Consider the following 21,326-nt stretch of genomic DNA (forward strand, 5'->3'; position numbering starts at 1 on the left):
CTTCTGACATAAACCATTTCCCCTGGATCTAACTGGCCTGTGGTATTTTCTTCTCCTTGAGTTGATGTCTCAGCTCCCCCTCATGTGTGAATGGTGGTGCTAGCTGTCTCGCTATCATGCGGGCTGCTTTTGTAAGTTTTGCCAGATAGTCATTAAATTCTTCTCCAAGTACAGTGGTGCTCCTGTGGGCGTCTGAATGTCTACAGAGTGGTGAGTGTGCTGTGTGCATGCACCTCCCTGTCTCTATCTCATGAGGCGACAGGTGGTGGTCCTTGCTTGGCTGATTTCTCAGCTCGAACAAGGCCAAGGGGAGGCAGTGTACCCAGTTCTTTTTGAGGTAAAAACAGAGTTTTGAGAGTCTTCCTTTCAGTAGGCCGTTTATTTTTTCAACAATGCCATTGCTTTTCGGGTGATAAATAGAGCATAATTTGTGTTTTATACCCAACATTGATGTAACTTCCTGAAAGTGGTCATTGACAAAATGTGTGCCGTTATCTGAGCGAATTACATCACAAATTCCCCAGCGGGGGAATACTTCCCTCACCAAGAACTTTGCAGCGCACTTAGCATCTGGGCGTGCACAGGGTCCTGCTTCAACCCATCTTGAAAATGGACAAACCACCACTATCATGTACCGTGCTTCGTTGCACATCTCTTCCATATCTGCCTAATCAATGTGTAGTTCTCTGAAGGGACCGGTTGGTTTGGATATTGTTCCTCGCAGCGTGTAAAGACTAGAGGGGGGTGTCTGTACTCCTTCTCTCTATATGGTAGAGGAGAGGCACAGAGGACCCCAGCCAAGATTTTCTATTGTGGTAGCAATGGACGAACAATCAAGGCCTAGCTTCACAGGAGGTGATGCAGGCTGGTTCTTAGGTACAGTGTAGTCCCAGAACACCCACAAAGTAATGTCCACACACTGTATTACTGAAAACACAGTCTTTATATAATTAATATTCAAAGGTATGTACACGATCACAATAACGCACTTTGTACCCGGAAATCAACAATGATAAATATATACAATTCTAAAGTGGTACCACCAATGTTATCAAATCTCATTAAAGTGCATCAACTGTACGGTTAAAATGTCACCCAGATCAATAACGAGGAAACCAGCAATAGAGATAGGAAGGAACGTAAGATGGTTGAAGCAATAGGCAGAATGCTGGCCTCTACCGATAGACACAGTTCTGTGTGGAGATCCCCCCCAACTGGGCAACCTGTAAAATAAAGATATATAGCACAAACCCAGTCCATATATTGTTCAATAGCCTTATTTCCTCCTATAATGTTTTACCCCCCCAATGTACCTGGTGGAGTAGAATTCTTCGAAGACACATCGGAGGATCCTTCTTGAGTGAATCCCATTAAAGCTGGAGCCACGGATCGTCGAGAGGCATCGAAGATGGTGAACTTGTTGCCACGAGAAGTTCGCATTTTCCTGGAGCGGGCGTCAGTACACCTTCACGAGGTTACCTATGGGGTACATACATACCCCGACTATCTGTCATCGGCTGGTGGCAGAGCACTTAGACAAGATACCATGGAAACCTGACATACAAATCTCTCACTACATTGATGATATTTTGATTCAGGGCAAGGTTGAGCGAAGTGTGCAAAACCAGTTAGAAGTTATTATGGAAGCATTGAAGAAGGAAGGGTGGGAGATTAACCTGAGCAAAATTCAAGGGCCAGCTGAGACAGTGATATTTCTAGGGATTCAGTGGCATAATGGGTATCGAGAGATGTGCCGAAGGCCCGACAGAAAATACTCGAGTTCACCACTCCAATGAACAAAAACAAAGCTCAGCAGTTCATAGGGCTGTTAGGGTTTTGGATACAGCGCATTCCCCATTTAGGGCAGATACTGACCCCCCTCTACAAAGTGACACGAAAGATATATGAGTTTCAGTGGGGGGAGGAGAAGCAAAAGCATTTGATTTGGCGAAAGACACCGTGCAGCAGGTGCTTGATTTATGGCCATTGAAGGAAGGCGAAGTGGAATTGAATGTGTCTGTGCAAGACAGTTACGCTAACTGGAGTGTGTGGCAGAAACAGGACAGGAAATGTGTGCCATTGCGGTTCTGGAGTCGTAAGTTGCCCGATGCTGGTAACTCATACACTCCATTCGAGAAGCAGTTGCTGGCATGCTACTGGGCCCTTTTCGATACTGAGCAAATGACAGTGGGGCAGGATGTATTGATGAGGCCGGAAAACCTGATTATGCAATGGGTGTTAAGTTCTCCTAAAACACACAGAATAGGACATGCTCAAGAAGCCAGTATAATTAAATGGAAATGGTACCTTCGAGACAGGGCTAAATCAGGGAAGGGTGGTGTTGCAAAATTACATGAGCAAGTAGCCAACATACCACCCTCAGATTACATACCGTCAGAAGTGTCTGAGAAACGCGAGTCTACCGTGAAATGGGGAGTACCTTATGGCGATCTGACCGTAGAGCAGACAGAGCATGCCTGGTTTACAGATGGCTCCGCCCGATATGTGGGAACCGAGCGATACAGGAAAGCGGTGTCATACAATCCCAAGACTAGAAAGATTTTGACAATGTCCGGTTAAGGGAAGAGCAGTAAGTTTGCAGAACTTTACGCAGTTTACCAAGCATTGAAACAAGAGACCCCTGGTCGATATCATTTGTACACAGATTCATGGTCAGTGGCAAATGGGTTGGCGGTGTGGCTGCCAACCTGGCAAAAGAATGGGTGGAAGATTAATTCAAAAGAGTTGTGGGAAAAAGAACTGTGGCAAGATATTGCGGAAATGTTATCACAGAGTGAAGTCACTGTGTATCATGTGGATGCGCATTGTGCTACAGATTCATTGGAACGTTGGTTTAATTCTGTTGCAGATGAACACATCAAGATTTCATCTGTGGATGCGGAGGCACAGGAAGACGATTTGGAGGGTTGGCCAAGTGGGCTCACCAGAAATGTGGGCACCTTGGAGAAAAGGCTACTATCATGTGTGCATAAGCTCGAGGAATCAGTATTCCTTTAGAGGTAGTGAAAACAATCATTTTGCAATGTGCGGTGTGCCAACACCAACAACATAGGCCTATCCCTCAGATTGTCCAGGGCACGTTGCCGAGAGGAAAGTTACCAGGTCAAATTTGGCAGATCGATTACATCGGTTCTCTGCCAATCAGCAAAGGCACCAGTATGCATGCACCATTGTGGATACATACTCTGGATATATGATGGTTTTGCCGTGCAAATGTGCTACCCAACTGAACACCATTAAGTTGTTAGATCAGATCACGTTGCATTACGGAGTGCCTTTGCAAATTCAAAGTGACAATGGGTCACACTTCAAAGGCAAATTAATTCAGGAATATTGTCAGGAAAAGAATATTGAGTGGCTCTACCATGTCCCCTATCACCCCGAAGCGTCAGGATTAATTGCAAGGATCAATGGGTTTTTGAAAGAACAGCTGCACAACTCTGGAGATAGCAGTTTAGCAGGCTGGCGTGATTGTGTGTTTGATGCGGTGCAAGTGCTAAACAACAGGCCTGTGAATAATCATGAGACTCCATTGTTGTGACTAATGACTCCTGCTTTACAGATTCAACCCAACTCAATTAGAGCGACTCTATTGTACTGGGAAATTACCCCGGGTTCTTTAGCTCCTTATCAGGCAACTCCAGAGTGAGCAGGGGTAGACTTTCTCATAAAGAAATCAGATTAGACCTGAGAGGGATTGTTGTGATTGAAACAAGGATTGGAGTACAAATTCCTCCAGAGCATATGGGATGGATTGCCCTTATATCTGGATTAGCATTGAAGGGAGTTCAAGTGCTGGGAGGGGTCATTGACGCTGATTACCAAGGCGAGATCAAAGTCATCTTAATGAATAGTGGAGACCAAGTGTTACCGATTCAGAAGGGCCAATCGAGGGGCCCAGTTAATTATTGTTCCTGTTAAGTTGTCCATGATCAAAAAGGGGGAGCCTCCCACAGTGTTAACTACTCGTGGGAATCGTGTTTTTGGCTCTTCAGACAGTATGGTACTAGGTGCAAAGGTGTGGGTTGAAAGACCAAGTGGCCCACCGGTGCCCGCAGATGTGTTTGCATCAAGCAAAGACCAGGTAGTCTTAGTAATAGAACCCGGCAAAGAAAAATGGCAGTATGTGCCCGCAGACAATTGTTACCTAAGAGAGGAGTGATTTTCAACACTGATATCTCTTTTCTGGGTTTGCCTTGTAGATCCTGTGTCTGGCTGGTGTAATTGTGGGACTGAATGGACTCCGTTTGGGAGAGTCAAACGGCATGCTGTTATCCATGAGAAATGTCAGATCTGTGCCACCGATCCATGGGAAACCGATGATGATGAGCAATAATGTCCGAAAGCAGCCCTATGCATATGCCGGAAAGCCAGCCAGACTGAAGAAATTGATTTGTTTAATGCGGCAAACACGTCAGGTGCAAGCGCAAACAACGTTGATGCGAGCTATGCAAGAGATGTCTTTAGGACAGCGAAGATATTCCCCAATGATTACCCAAACAGAGAATATGCGTACATATTTGGCACGACAGGTACAGAACATAACGCACTTTTGCCTTACTGACGTGCCCAATGCCGAAGCTTTGCTGACTACTTGTTTAGTAGAGGTGCCAACGCCAGTTCCGGTTCTAAAGCACATTTTCGGCATCATGCACCATGATTCTGCAGTACTGGATTCCGACGTCAGACAGCCCTTTTCTGTCTACGAGTATTGCCGATTTTGCCAGGAAACAGATCGCAAATGGGGAAACCTGACACCTATTATAACTTACAATGTGACTCAAGGGGATGTCTGTTATTTTATGACCTGTCGACCGAGTAAAATTGGCAAATGCCAACAGCTGAATTTAATGAAACAGGAAAATCAAACTGCATTTGAGAAAAGGTTGTGTTCACGAGGTCCAAGCACACGTACCAGTGTGAACAACACTATGTCCTGCAATCATACAGTGATAGCTGCCAGTCACCTAAATCATGTGAAACTTCCAACAGGATGGCTTTTTTCATGTGGCAACATCACATAAACTTACATTCCAGCTAACATTTCCGGAGGTCGATGTGCCTTAACTCGATTAGGACTAATGATGTTCCCTTTACACCCAGCAATGTCTCGAAGCAAAAGATCAACTTTCAAATCTGTGGGTCTATCTCCAGATTGTGATTCACATGTGCATTTGCTATCAGAGGCTGAGGTTTTAGCATTAGCCCTTTCATTAGTGGGAATTTGGGGTTTAGATGCTGGGGGTTACAAATCTTTAATTAAACTATCGTGTTTAGTAATTAAGGGACTTAATCATACTTCTCAAGCATTAGAATAGTTGCTCCTTGATAGCAAAGTTATTAGAAAAGCAGCTTTGCAAAACAGGGCTGCCGTTGATTATCTATTGCTGAAACATAATTTGGGTTGTAAAACAGTTGAAGGTATGTGTTGTTTTAATCTAAGTGACCATTCACAATCCATTGAAAGTCATATTCGAGGTTTGAGGGACTTAATTTCCCAAGTGTCTCAAGATCATACTGGAAATTGGTGGGATTGGTTATTTTCATTGATTCCTGATATTGGGGGTACACTGCGTTGCGCCTTTGCTTGCATTTGTATTATATTAGCTATCATAATTGCTGGTTGTTGTTTTATTCAATGTATTCACAACTTAGTTCTGATTTTTCGTCGGTTTCGAAGACCGGCTCCTCTACCACTGGGCTATGGAAGGTAAATATCCAATGGTGGATTGTGATGCTTGAGCTAAAACATGGCGCTGGTGCGCAGTGCATTCTGGGGGCACTCAGAGCCATAATGGATATTTATTCCATGCCTCAGTGGAAGCTGCACTTGCTGAAAAACATTTTTTCAACGTTATTCGTTGCTGAGAATGGTATGCATGCCTCAGCCAAGGACACGGCTCTGGGAAAGCTAGGATCCAGAGGTGTCGGCTGGTACCCGATAAGGTTTGTTATGGTTTGCTGTGCCCGCGCTAAGGTTTCAAGATGAGTTATGGAATTGGTTTCCGTGGTGCTGTAGTAGAGCAAAGCGCTTTGCTCCTTGGGGTTACTGTCAGTTGACCCGGCCGGCAACCAGCGGTCACTCATCAACGCGCAGGCGCTAATGCCAGAAGGTTCGAGAAATTGCCACCCCTTTTGAGGAGGGCATATATGCGAAGCTCTGGAAAGGTCAGGTGTGAAAAGCACAAAGACCTCAGTCGGAGGGGGACGCCTTGTTCCAAAATCCGTGTGGGTTGTTGTGCTCTCGGCCTGGCTGTTACCGGGGTCTTTCAGCCGCTTCTGGCAAGATGAGGAATTCAGTTAAGCCCATGGTGATGTATTCTTGCTAACTTACTATCTTTTCCTGTGATTTATTTCTGTGTTATCACTTATTGCTTATGTATGTTTAACTATGAATAAATAGCCGTATAAGTGCTACTTATCCTCTAATTGCACGTGTGGGTGTAAATCATTGCCTCGTCTACCTGCGTTCAAAGTATTTGCTCTGCAAATGTACTGGTGATAAATAACTGTCCGTGCACTCTTGGCGAGCAATCCAGGGGTATATAAACCAACTACACGCATCCATTCTAAGTGCAGTTTACTTCAGGGTGCAAAGCACATCAAGCGATAAGTGAATGGGAACAATGTCCTACAGGATCATTGATTTTCAACAATTGATGAGAGTGTTATCATGTCTGTCTACAGAACCCGTTCAGAGAGCGGGTACTTTTGCTAGTAGCTAATAAAATCAAATTAATCATGTATTTTAAAAGAAATGGCAAGCTTTTAAAATCTCAAAACAGACAAAGACAGTGCAATTGAATTGCCCCCCAGCATATTTTTCCATAATGCCTCGGATCAAACATACTCTAGGTTCCTGACAAATTATGCAAACTGCAAAACCTGCAACTGCAACAAAGCAGGGCATTGTAGCAATAAATGAAACAGCTATTCTCTGACATATAAATCATTGCAATATCTACAATATGCTAAATTAAGAGGAATGCCCATTCTTATACATATAATTTCATTTGTCTGTGAACATTACAACGGAACCTCATAAAATTGTCTATCAGGAAAGATCTTCAAATATGGTTGTCAAACTCAATTTCTCTTATGTCCTCTGCCCAAATGTCCATACAACATTTTCTTCCCGGCAGTCTCCCGAGTATGTATCCAGTCAGACAATTGGCCCATAGTTTTCAGTTTTGTGGGTTCTTCAATGATGTTCTCTAAAATTATTGAACTGTGATCCCAAACTTGTCAATTCTAAGATGCCCATATCTGAATACATCATAGATAGAGGTGACGCTAAATATTTGTGCAACAAGAGCAGGTGTTTCCATTTAGTATGACTGTGTAAAGATTGCAAACCTAATTCATGTCGTATTACCACAATTGGGACACATGCTGGCAAACAATATAGCACATGTCTCCAAACAACTACTTCATCTTGGTCCATCTCCTCTAAGAACCAGGATGGCAACAACTCCAACCCAAACAATAACCTTGTGACCACCTCGCCCAAATAAAACTTTATCACAGGGATCATGGTGAAGCAACAGTACTTAACGTTTACGTTTGCAATTTAAGCACCCAGAAGCCAGGCTTTCCTTTTCAACATCTTCCTATGAAAAGCCTTCTTTGGACAATCAGTACAATAAAAACCCAAATATTTTTTATTACCCGTTAAAGATAATCTGATTTCATTCACATAACATGCAAAATTGCAATTCTTTCCTTTGCGACAGATCTTCGTAACCTGAGACTTTGTTGGATGTCAACCTGTTTTGTTCCATAAACACTATAAAAGCAGTTATGAGGCGCTGCAGACCAGTAGGTGTGTTGTCCAGTAGGATAAAGTCATCCGCATAGGCCAACCATGTCAATGGAATGTTGCCAAACTTGGACGCTATTAAATCAGCTCTATCCATTACCTCACTGATATCCGCAACATAAAGCTTAAAAAGGCAAGGGGCCAAAATACACCCCTGCCGCAGACTATTTGGGTTTCTACCCTTCTGGACAACACACCTTCATTGTTAAGCCTCACATGAATCATTGTATTTTCATGTATATATGCTAAAATTGACAATAAACCTGACGGAAGTCCCTACTTCTTCAATATATTCCATACAATGGTGCGATCCACTATGTGAAACGCTGTAGTCAGATCAAAAGATACAGCAAATGTTGGCATACTAGGATTTCCCCATGCATCTTGTTCAATGCAGCCCATAAGAAAACCATTACAATGGTTGCCTACCGATCGGCTAAATCCTGTCTGATGTTTACTCAATATATGATTTTCCGTGGATCGTTCTTCCATTTTTTCAAGAAGTAAGCATGTAAACAATTTTGAGTCAGCATCTATCAGCGTGATAGAGCGGTAATTCCCATGACACAATCTGCTACCTTTTTTAAAAATTGGGACGAAGTAGGCCTTTTTCCATGATTTTGGTGTCTGCTGTTTACAAATAACATACTTAAACAATAGGAGCAATGTTCCAGACCAAAGCATGGGGGACTGCCGAAAAACTATACTAGGCAGACAGTTGGGACCCCGAGCACGCGACCTACTGGCACACATGATCCTTCTTTCTACATCCTCAATAGTAAAATCAAGGCTCCATCTAATATCAATCAAATCAACTCGTAATAATAGAGCATCTCCTTGTTTACTGTATAATTGGGAGGAATGTTGCACCCACTCCTCCTCTGACATAGGGTTGACCAAGGTCTCTCACTGATTTAATTCAAGAGCATTTATGAGGGACCAGAATTTAGCATCTTGTTCACCAATAACTATCTTCAACATGGCTTCACGGTCTAGCTGGTATAACCGATGAAGGGAGGCTTTACCACAATTTTTAATTCTTTGTTTTTCCTTTTTAATGAGAATTTCCTTTGCCTTCTCATCAATCACACTCTTTTTAATTCTCTGGATTGTGGGGTACATTTACCAGGCAAAACAAAACTGCATTTTAGCAGTTACAGAAATAATGGCTGCGCTGTGTCTGCTGAGCACATATCCCCTTGCATCACAAAACTGCATTTTAGCAGTTACAGAAATAATGGCTGCTCTGTGTCTGCTGAGCACATATGGAGCGAGATGGAACATAGACACCCCAAGAATGGCTGCATTTATTTTCTTCATGTGAATCCAAAGAGAAGAATGCAAAGGCAGAATGGCTCAGCGCTGCAGTGATGTGATTTGCAAAAACTTAAAAAGCTGCACAAGAAAATGTTCTGTGTTTAAAACGACCTTGCACTGGTGCTACTTTCATCTTTAAACATCACCCAGCTTGGTTTTAGTAAAGCACAGCCATGTTCATCTATATTCAGGTTGAACATAATCAAATGAGGGCCATTCCTCCCTGAATGGCATTGTTGTGTCAAACAAAGTCTGTGAAAAGCAGGAAATACATTTCAGTCTGCACGGCTAGCATTCACTTTGGAAAGAAATTAACACACACAAGGCACTTCAAAAGAAACTGTCTCCTTTGCCTGGTGTCAGTTTCAAAGAACACATTTCTCAAGCATATCCCTGTGTATAGAAATTGACCAGAGCTATGAAAGCCTTCAGAATGTAAACGTGAGTAAAACCGCATTTGTTACATGAACATGAAAAAAAATGACCCTGTGTTACCCTGCTTTGCAAAGCAGTGAAATGCCATTGTGAAAGCCAAATAAGAAATAATACTGTAAAATGCCCAGAAACACAACTGTACATTTTGGGAAGAAAAGCTGCAAAAATGTAGGTGTAGATACTGCCAGGGCAGGGACCCTGTTCTTTGGGCTGACAAGTGTGATAATTACAGGGTGCCTCAGACAAAGGGAGATTCCCAACCATGTGTTTGCCTCAGAAGTGTGAAATCCCCTGCATTCAAACTAAGGGACTTCAAAGGAGGAGTCATGACAACCCCTGTGCAAGCTGACCAGGGAAAGACATTTGGCTGGGGGGTTGAAGATGCCGCCCACATTTGGGAACAAACCCAGCCCATTTGAATTAAAATACTTTTTACATTAATACATTTATTTCAGTAATATGAATAAGCAGTAATGTGAAATTATGATGATTTTTAATGTAATTTTTGTATCAGCAAGAAGAGACTATGTGGGTCATCCTAGCATGTGGGGGACGTGAATGGCATTAAAGAGGCATTTCTGGGGAAAGCGTACATGACACTGATGTAAAATTTGATGGAAATATGCCCAACACTGTTAGACTTTTATGTAACCATTTGTACAATTTTAAGTAAAATGTTTCCCGGGAAAAACTACAAAATGTTGCCTGAAGGGCAAAGCAGCAACACACAGACTTGGTGTTTGAAATGGCATATTCCTTGTAAAATATGGGATCTGCCTATCTGATTTTCATGAGGACAACAATTGTAAATATAAGAGTTTTGTTTCATAATTGATTTTGGCAAAAGTAACTGTGGTGAAACAAAGCACATCATGAACACACACACTAAAACTGATGTCACTTCTCTGGAGCCAATCTGCCGGCAGGGAGGTGGCGACATCAACAGCCTGACCTATCCTATCATAGAGGTATGTCCAGGTTACTTCTGCCCAAAATTCTCCGATGTCATCCTGCTTATAAAAGGAGGAAGCATAGAGAGAGTCAGGACATTCAAAATTCAGGACATTCAATATATAGACCTTCAGACGTTCAACATTCATCCTGCAAGACTCCAGACTCCAGAGCCAGGCCAGATGTAGCTGATCCAGATCCAGGCAGAACCTCCTATCCAGGCAGAACCACAAATCAAGTGCATTTTTTAAGTATACCCCTTCCTCAGAACCAAAAAGCTGTATACACCACTCTGTTACCCTGTATTTTGTCCAACCCAATAAAAATCCTATAAGTACAATAGTAAATTCTTAAATTGTCAGAATCCTCTGTATATCCTGTCCTTAGAAGAATCCGTGTTAGTCTCCATGTGTTAGCGAATTCTTTCCAAATCATTTCAGTCCTTTGTGTCCTTAGTACTATTTTGAATAAATACATTATTTTCCCATAGGGATGAGAGCAACGTGAATAGGTTAACCTTGCAAATTAACCTCCTTGCAACCGTGTCTTTCTTTAATAATGTAGCCACTAAAATATAGCTGCAGTAAAACAAATCATTTTGCTAACAAAACCCGTGGAATTGTTTCCCTTTTAAAATCCGCTTTTCCTTTCCTATAAAGAATCCCATGCTGTCACCTACAAAGAATCATCCTTTCACTTTTGTCTCATACCTGTTATTTGCCTTTGTACCTTCTCAGTAAAACTGATTTCCGATTTTGACTGTTTAGCTCATTTCTTAAGTTGTTTGCTTGTTTTAAACCTGTGAAAACTAAGAAATTGCAATTTTGCCATGTGTGATTCTTGCTGCACTGTGTTCCTTCCCAAAGTCGATTTTCACACCTGTATGCATGTTGTTCAGTACCTTGACTTGTAGCTTGTAGGTTTTCTTGCCTCTTTAGTACAGCCACACAAATTCCTATCTTAACCATTCAATCACACATGTAAAATAACTATCCAGTGAATTCCGAGTGCCATTTTGCTCATTTTCAAGGGTTTTCAGTCTGATTTTGACCTCCATTCAGGGGTGGTAGGTCGGATTTCCAATCTGATTTTTGCCTATTATATCGGACTCCTTGCTACTCCTCTCAACCCAAACAAAACTTGGTTAACAGGGGTTTGGGGGAGTGTTGCAGGGGGAACGTCTAACAGTTGTGCCATCTAAAAGTATTACCAAAAGTAATTTTGCTTTCATTCATTTTTGCATTGATGTGTCTATGTTAGAAAGTTAAATTAATTGTATCCTATCATTTTGCTGTGTAATTATCACCACACTGGTGATTGCTGCCCTATATTGAATCTGTTTGATTTTCATTTGAATTGAAAAATAAATAAATGGTTCATGGTCCATTGCGACACGGGGTGTTCGTCAAAGGGCGTGTGAGACGGGTTGGCTTGGCTGCCTTCTCAAAGCAGAATCTGAAATGAATAAACTTGAAATCGTTTTTATTGTGTGACACATCCCTGGCCAGTGGAAAGAGTCCTGATCTGGAGTGTGCCGTGTCTTTAAATGCGTGACAGAATAAACTTTGGACTATGCCGCTTTTGGGCTTGTACAACTTCATCAAATCGGTGAAGATGTTGTTGCATCGGTTTATTCATCTGAGGAACATAGGATAAGAGTTGTAGAGCTTGCCGCATTTGCTCATTTATAGATCCTAAGGAAAACAGGAGCTTTTTAATGTGTATAACCCCAGTCCTTAAAGGACTTCCTCCACATATGAACATGTGTATGTTTCCTGTACTTCTCAGGTTTGACATACTGCGATTACAAGTCTATTGATCTCCCCCACAATTGGAGTTCAAATCACCTGCAACTAGCATTAAGCCACCCATAAATTCAACATACCAATTCTCAATCAAGTGAACTATCTTGGCAGTTATCTCAGTGAGGTCACCATCTATATACTGCAGATAGATTTTAACAACCAAAAAATAAGTAATCACTTCATTCACCTCCCCCTTCAATACCACTCCTAAAGCACTTTTGCCCACCTCTTCAAGGGTAATAATGGTAAAACCAGAATCATTCTTTATCGCAATAACAAGCCCGCCAGAAGGACGGCCCCTATCACCATGGACGGCTGGGAGCAGTACTGCCTAATAACCATCAAAAACTGGACACTTAACCAACCACACCTCCTGAAACAACAGAGTTGTAAATATCCTTAAAAAATCACATAAGGCCACATTGCTCATTAACTCAGTCAATCCCGTTGTGTTCCATGAGACACTTGTAAAGAATTCTGATGTACTACAGATTCTGCATTATATCCTTTATCTGCAGTAGAAGGTCGTTGAAGGCTAAGGTTAACCACCTCCATTTCCCTCTGACCCAAAAGAACTTGTAGCATCCAAGGCATCACTCACACAATGGCCCCTTTATGTGCCAGGGCTAGACCCCCTGGTCCTCTGTGGCTCTGTCCAAGAGCCTCCAGACGGCCCTGTTACGCCAGTCTTGTCCACTGACCCAGAGCCATAAGGGGAGAGATCGTAACCAAGTTTTTGCAAATTTGCCACCTCGTACAAGAGTGCATCAAAGACCAGGCTCGAAGGGATTGAGATGGTAACTTGATTATCCCTTTGTAGATTAACACATTTTACCCCCTCAATATCACCAATGGTTATTAAGTATAAACCCGGCATTTCCAGAAATAGGGCCATTATTCTAGATCAATTTAAGATACCTGAGCCTCCAAAGTCAAACAAATATTTGAGCAGTAGCCTCTGAGGATTGCTCTTATAATCCTCTCTCGGAGCCCCAAGCTTTCAAGGGTTAGCCTGCCCCATTAAAGGCCATGTCGCAGCCACCACATTTAACTGTGTTCCTAAGGAAGCTTGACAATGGACACTAATGTTCTCTTTCCTGGCCCTTAGCCGCAGGGGCAGCCGGGCAGAGGGCTGCCCTGGGAAGGTCAGTTCTAACCTTCAACACATCAATCAGGGACGGTTTGGCGGGCTGGGAGGCAGGAGGGCTCGGAATCAGGAAGTGGAAGCAGGTGGAGGAAGCGAGGGAGAGGGACACAGAACAGGGCTGAGAGAGGATAAATTACACCCAAAATCAAGGAAAAGGCCCAGGAGGAATTTTAGTTGTTGCACTCACCTTGCATAACGAAGCAAAAGACACAGCTTACCTGTGTTTGAGCAGGGGTTTGGGCACTGGGTCCTTCTGGTCCTCCTGGTCCAAACAGGAATTGCCCTTTTCTTCATCTGCTTAGGACACCCAGGCGAGAGATGCCCCGGATCTAAGAGTTAAGAGCAGAAAGGAAGAAGTAGGGCTAAGAAGGTGGGTGGTGCTTAGGGCAGGTGACCTAGATCTGCTTGCACCTGCTCCCCATTTGCAAAGGAAAAGTGGCTGGAGGGCTCCTTAAGTAGGGAAAAAGTTCGGCAACCAGGAAGGCATCAAGTGGGCGGGGTTTAGGGCACGAGGGCTCCTTAAGTAGGCAATTACCACCACTTTTCCTACACCGCCATACTTCAAGTATGGCCCTAGAGTGAGGGATTTACTTTCAGCATCATGCTGGAGGTAAATCCTCCCACTTACTGCTGAAAAATCAGTAAAATCAGCAGAATTACCACAGCAGAAATACTGCCATGGTAATTCCACCAAAATGCCCCATAGAGTCCAATGGACTCTGGAAAAATGGGGCTTATCTCCACCACTGCCACTTGTAATCTGCCGGTAATTCCGCCGGACCAAGTGACGGTAACAGATTTACAGTTTGGTGGCATCTGAGTGGATTTACTACCCAGGATACCTCCAAACTCGTAATGAGGCCCAAGTCTTTGTCTTGTTCCTGCCTGGGATAAGGGTGGTATGATTGTCTGAGTGTGTAACGCTTCTCAAATGTGGGGTATTGGATTGAGGTGGGGCAAAAGCTATGGATGACGTATTTATCTGCCTTCCAACAAGTTTTGACGAGTTTTGAGTACAGAGACAGTGAGGATGTGTACAATGTGGACTTTAGGAATGCTAGGGTGACAGTGAGGTCTTTCATAGCGTCTTCAAAGATGTACAGGTAGTTTTGGTTTTTCGAAGATGGGCTGTATAGAGTGCTGTCAGTTGTGGCGTTGGCATCTATGTGTTGGCGGGTCATGCAGATCTTGTTGAAGGAGAAATATTTCAGTGCACTGGATTTTTCGATGGATTGCGGTACGGGTAGGTCGGGCGGAATGTTGATGCAGTACTTGATGACTCTACAGAGGGCTTTGCTTTCATTGTTGGCTTGACCTTGGCTATGGTGTTTTGGTAGTAATTGGACTTGGCAGTGGTGATCAGTCGTATGCGCGTAGCACAGAGTTCCTTGAGCAGGGTGAGGTCGAATGTGCTGCAGAAGCAAAATAAAAACTAGATAGGCCAACAACATAAAAGTAGGACTAACTCTTGACAGTGACTGACAGCTAGGACTATACTTCAGTGGTGGGGAAAATTAGGTGGTGCGGTGGGAGTGGGTGTGTGATTCCAGGCCTTAACCCTGGGCTTACGCTGCGAGTTACCTATGACTTTAAGGACACTAAACACAAAGGCACTTTTGCTCAGATTGATATTCCAGGCCTGCCTCGAAAACTGTTTCCCTGAGCAGTAACTGTGGCACAATTGGTTAGTGCTATGGGGTGCTATCTAATGGGTTGGTGGTTCAAGTCCACCCAATGGGGGTTGGTTTCAGGTGTTAAAATTAAATCACTGCATATAAAGTTTGTTTAATGTATAGCAACAAAATTAATAGGCCTCTCTGTAAAATGGGTGTTGAAACTCATTTTGTCTGTGCGAGATCCGCAGTGCAGACACTGAAGACTATTCCCCCAAAAACCAGGATGGGGGTTTTAAATGAAAGACTCTCGGGTCAGGGGGACACAGTGCTGAACTTTAGGACAGCCCCGGCAAAACTGGGACGTCTGGTCACCCTACATACATATGACTGATAAATGAAGGATTCACCTGAATGCTCTAATTGTTGCCCTTTGCAGGAACTCTGAGAGTAATATAAGATTTCATTTTTATTTAAAGAAACTACTGTGTTAAAGGTTGTCTTAATAATGGTACTTGTAGTACTCTCAGCTAGTGCTGTTTTGATTATGGCAAACACTTTCCAAATACATTTCCCTCGTACTTGGAAATTCGAATTTCTAACATACAATCCCTCCCAAATGTTGTTGGGAACCTAAGGAAGTACGCATATTGCCTTTGCCATCTGTGTTTTCATGGTCAGGGCTTCAACATGCCCATGCTCACCATGCAGTGAGTACATTCCAGTCATGCCCCCCTGGCGCATTGGACACCTCCTCTCCAGCTATCTCTTCTCTTGGTGCTGCGCCCCAGTTCAGTCACACGATTAACTTGGTCCAATTGTGCACACAGCTCCTCTACCTTTTCCTTCTCATGCCATCCTGTGCATCTTATCTACCCCTCACCCTCATCCAACTGTCTACCCAGCTTTGCTTCTCCCTGCCACTACTGAATGTTCTATCATAATCTTCCTTTGTCTCTCTGATAGGAAAAGCGCTGCGACGATATAACTATGGCAGGAGGTATACTGTGTTGGGTGCAGTGCTTTCATCTCCAGCTGTTTCAAGCAGCACCGTGGGCCCTGGAAATGGGAGTAACACTACCATTTTGCCACTAGTAATATGCCAGATTCAGAACAGTTACAAGAGGTGGTAATTGCAACCAATTTTGATAGTAATTGAAATACAACCAAACAGAATTACCACCAAACTCGTAATGAGGCACAATATTTTTGCCATGGGTACGTTTGCATTGGATCAAACGGAACTGTAAAAGATTGGAATTTTCTATCTCCTGTTATTCAACAAAACACCTCTCCACTCTGGTTACATCATTTTAGAGCCATTAGATAACAGTGTTCGTAAGATGCACAACTGCAAAAACAAAATCCTTAAGTCATCAAACTGTTTTAAGCATTGCTTCGCCACCAGTACGTTACCAACTAAAAGTATACAGTATGGTTACAATCAGCCCAAACATAGACAATTGAAGACGGAAAGAAATTTTCATAAAACATACATATTTTAAAAAACACTGTCATTTGGCAGTACTACTGCTTGCAGTGTCTTTTGCAATTGAATACTCGTCTTCAGCTTTCTTTGCTGTGTGACAAGCTATAGCAAGCTAGCCGATGGGGTCGTGTGCAATAGAAGAAATAAACAGCAGACAGAAGTGATGAAGGAACTTAAAAAACAGAAACAGAGCCTCAAAATAAATGATGATATACCATGAACACTCTATATGAAAAATATTATATATATTAGTTATAGCATGAAAGAAGGAGGTTTGGTCACAAAGAATTTAGTAACCTATTAAATACATTGCATTTGCTTGCTTAAATTAAGCACTTACAGTAATACACCAAACTTTGACGTATGCTGTTGAATTGTTTTCTTGCAATTGAGGTTGTTTTCATTAATATGGCGCTTGGCTGGTCCTGCCACTGAGAATGTTTATAATGTGCTTCAGTTAGTGAACTCAGGTTGATTAATAACTCAGGGAAATGGGCGGTTTCATAAACAATGACATTATTTTTCTTAAGCAAGTGCTAAAACTAATTCTATAAAGTAGCCCCCACCCCCGGCCCTCTGTCAGTGTTGTAAGGCGTTTAGGAAGCTGGGAAAGGTGTAAATGGGCTGGCAACCCACCAGATTCTCCATGACAAAAGGCTTTGCCTTGCTCTTTACTCTGCTTCTATGGTAACCTCCTTTGCCCTGCCCCCATCTCCTCATGTTTGATGAACGCCACCTTCTAAATAAGAGCTTGGTAGCTGACGGGTTTAGATGGAATTTGCCTTTTTGTTTTGGATATTTGTCCGGTGAGTGCATAACATGAAACGGATATGTGTGCTTTTTTTTGTATCAAGTGTGCAATCCGTGCTAAGATCTCCATCAGCACATGCGTGGCTGCTCTGCAAGATAACTACTTGTAGAGCACACATACTGTGAGAGTGTAGCGCAACGGCTGGGGGGGGGGGGCTACCCATGCATTCACCAAGCCTCAGCTGCGCAGACATGAAATTAGGCACCAGGACACCAGGAGCTGCAAAGCATGTCTTCCTTTAATCAAGGCACAACAGGAACAAACACTTTCTTTCTTGCGCCCTCCTCCCTACCCCCAACGTCATTTCCCTTGGGAACTGGCCACAACGGCAGCTGTCCCACATAACGATGTGGAGGGGCAGCCAAGCTGTTTCTCTGCCCTGACATCTCCCTCCTTTTTAAAGCAATGGGTCGCCCGCTGTTCCCTACCCCATCTCCTCAATCAGTCTGTGGGGTTTCATGCGGCTCCTCTGTGGCCTCCGAGAGGCGTGTGGAGTCAGCAGGGCCGACCGTGCTTGTCTTTTGCTTCCTTCTCCTTCTGATGACTCCCCATTTCCCAGATACGGTTCCTCTGGCCATCGTTCATCCGGGCTGTCGTCAATGCGTTCCCAGGCCGGTTCAGGAGGGCTCCTTATCTTCTTGAACTGTGGCACGTTGCACGTTACTGAGCCCTGTCCTTCCGCTTGAGCCGTGACCATGTTGCCTTTCCTATGCGTTAACGTCAGGGGCTCTGGTGCGAATGTGGCGTCTTCCTTCCGGCTGACATACCAGAACCAGGTATCTCCAGGTTCCAGAGTGGTTTCTTGAGCCTGCCTACATTCAACCGCTCTGTTTTTCATTTTGTTCTTCTCCACTAAGTCCTTGTCTCTGGCTTGCTGTTCGAGCGCAGTTGGGGGTGTTGTATTTGGGCCTTCTGGAAGTCTCGTCTTGATGGGTCTTCTGAACATGAGGTCCGCTGGGCATACCTCTGTGCTGCTATGCGGGGTGTGCCGATATTCCCTCAGCAGTTGATAAAGGGCCTGCTCGAAAGGCTTGTTAAGAAAGTTGGCTATTTGCAAGGTCCTTTTGATGTTCGCCATGAACCTCTTGACAATGCCGTTGGCTTAAGGCCACCGAGGGGTTCTTTTCTGATGTTGAAAGCCCACGTACCTTGCAAAGTTCTGGAAATTGTGGCTGGCAAAAGGGAGGCCATTGTCGGACTTGATGACTCGCGAAACTTCATATGCGGACGAGGATCAAGCATGTGGCAGCCATGCTCTTGACCAGCTGTGCTTCCGAGAAGTGCGAATGTTCGTCTATTAGTACTAGGACGTATGTACCGTTCCGGAGAGGGCCAAAGAAGTCCACTGCCAGTTAGTCCCACACGTGTTCAGGGAGTGGGGACATCTGCAGCGGATTGGGGTGCGGTGGTGGCGCCACTTACGTGCATGTCTGGCACTGCCCTACACTTCATCTACCATGGCATCCATTTTTGGGAACCACACCTTTTGTCTTAATAGGCCCTTCGTTGATACCACCCCCGAGTGTCCTTCGTGTTCCAGTCGGACTGTCTTTTCTCGCAGCGACTCGGCTATTACCACTTTACAGACCTTCATTACGATATGATCGTCGACGATGGAGAGTTCCTCTTTGACTAGATCCAGCCATCGCAAGTCATCTGGTATGGACTCACTCTCTTACTTTGCTTGTTGCTTCAGATAGGCCTGTATTTCGGACTGGATGCAATGCCTGACTATGTGGAGAGCTGGATCCTGCTCTGATTGGGCGATGAGTTCTGACCACCCCACCGGGAGCAGTTGCAGGTGGTGGACCACGTAGTTTATATACGCATCAGCTATGGATGGTAGCGCCTGTGCTGGGCCCGTGGGGTGGCTTGAGAGGTATCCGCCAGGTTATCTTCTTTGCCAGGTCGATGTTTGATGTCAAACCTATAGTCCTGGAGCCGCAACCCCCTCCTGGCAATTCTGGACAGCATCCTGGCCTTTGGGTCACCATAGATCATTACCAGGGCTTGGTGGACCATTATGACAGTGAAAGCCTTCCCATACAAGAACAGGTGGGAATATTCACAGGCCTACACCACAGCCAGGCTCTCCTTTTCCGCCTGGGAGTATGCTCTTTCTGTGGCGGTGAGGGCCCTGCTGGCGTAGTCCACTATAAATGTGTTGTTTGGGGCGGCCGGGTCCCTTTGAGTCAGTATGGCTCCCAACCCTGCTGGGCTGGAGTCTACAATGACCTCCGTGTCTCTTTGGGCATCAATATATGCCATGTCCTCTACTCTTGCAATGCCATTGCTGATGGCTTCAAATGCCCTTTGGCATTCCTCCGACCACACGAACGGCTGGTCTTTGCATGTGAGTAGCCGCAAGGGGTTGCTGACGGTGCCATAGTCTTTGAGATACCTGGAACAGTTGCTTGCCAAACCTAGAAACTAGCGCAGCTCCATCATAGTTTTGGGGGGTTGTGCAGTGTTGAGAGCTGCCACTTTGTCTGGGTCGGGTCTCATCCCTTTTTGCGGAGAAGATGTGATGAAAAATCATAGTGACCCCTTTCCAAATTCACATTTGGTCTTGTTCAGAGTGAGACCGGCCACTTCCGGTGCGTTGCACACTTGACGTAGTGCTACATCATGTTCCTCCTTGGTCTTACTGAAGACTAGTACATCGTCAGAATAATTGAGGCAGTTTGGCACATGTCGTATGACTTTGTGTATTTCCTCCTGGAAGATTTCCACTGCCGAAGAGATGCCGAAACTAAGTCTTTCATACTGAAAGAGTCCTAGGTGAGTCACGAACATCATGATATATTGCGACTCGTGCGCAATTTCGATTTGATGGTATCCCTTTGTAAGGTCGAGCTTGGAAAAGACCTTTGCACCGTGAAGGAGGTGAATCATGTCTGTGATTCTCGGCGCCTCGTGTCGCTGCCTTTCGATTGCTACATTTGCCCGTCACATGTCAACACACAGGCGGATGGAACTGTCCGGGACTTTTTTGGCACGGGGACTATGGGTGACACCCAGGGCGTCGGAACCATGACTGGTTCGCAGCTTGATGAGTTTGTCCAGTTCTTCCTCAACTTGCCTCTCTATGTTGACAGGAATGCCCCGATAGTGTTGGGCAACTGGGCGAACGTCAGGGTTGATGTCTGTTAGGAAAGATTTCTTAAATGTGGGTAATTTTCCTTCCATGTGGCAACCCCTAAACTTTTTTCTGTTGTTTTCACCATGATCTAGACTTTGCCAGAGAAGTGCAGCCTTCTGCTGCACTCCTCTGGGCTTTCGCTCCATTCTTACGGGGAAACTGACATGCCCTTAAGACAGTCAGTACCGGGAAAACGCTGTTTTCCGTAGTTTCTTTATCATGTTGCAGCTTTCGTGCAACATGACACAAGAGGGCACTGTAAGCTAAGTTACTGCTCTCTTGGGTCTCTAGCCTTCTACAGGCCCTAGATACTCTTTTTGGATTGTAAATGATCGGTGCAAGTGAATCACGGACGGGAATGGTGGCAGCGATCGTTTCTTGTGTTTTTGAGCTCCTTTTGGCGTTTTAAGTGCGTTTCTCACGCTTAGCCCAAAATGGTGGCTTGGCTCCCAAAATGGCCAGACCACGAGGCTCCTTTGACCTGTCCGCTGACCGTCTTTCCCCCTTCACCTTCCCCAGGTCGAGCCGACCCAGGGCCTTCCTTATTTGGGCATGTACTTTCCCGTGAAACACAGATGCTTTTGCAGGCTTCTACAGGCCTTGTGTGTGCCTCCAGGATGTGGGCTGGGATGTCTGGTCCCAATACACATCCTGGGTGCCAGAGAGTCTAGGGTGGTGTGAATGCCTGGGACCACCGTGGTCCGTGATAGGTCCACGTATGGTGTGAGTGTTTGATGAGCGGATCTCCCATTGGGTCCCCTCCGTTTTGGCGCGAA

Source organism: Ambystoma mexicanum, chromosome 6p, assembly GCF_040938575.1.
Source record: "Ambystoma mexicanum isolate Mex_15411 chromosome 6p, UKY_AmexF1_1, whole genome shotgun sequence".
Classification (NCBI taxonomy): Eukaryota; Metazoa; Chordata; class Amphibia; order Caudata; family Ambystomatidae; genus Ambystoma; species Ambystoma mexicanum.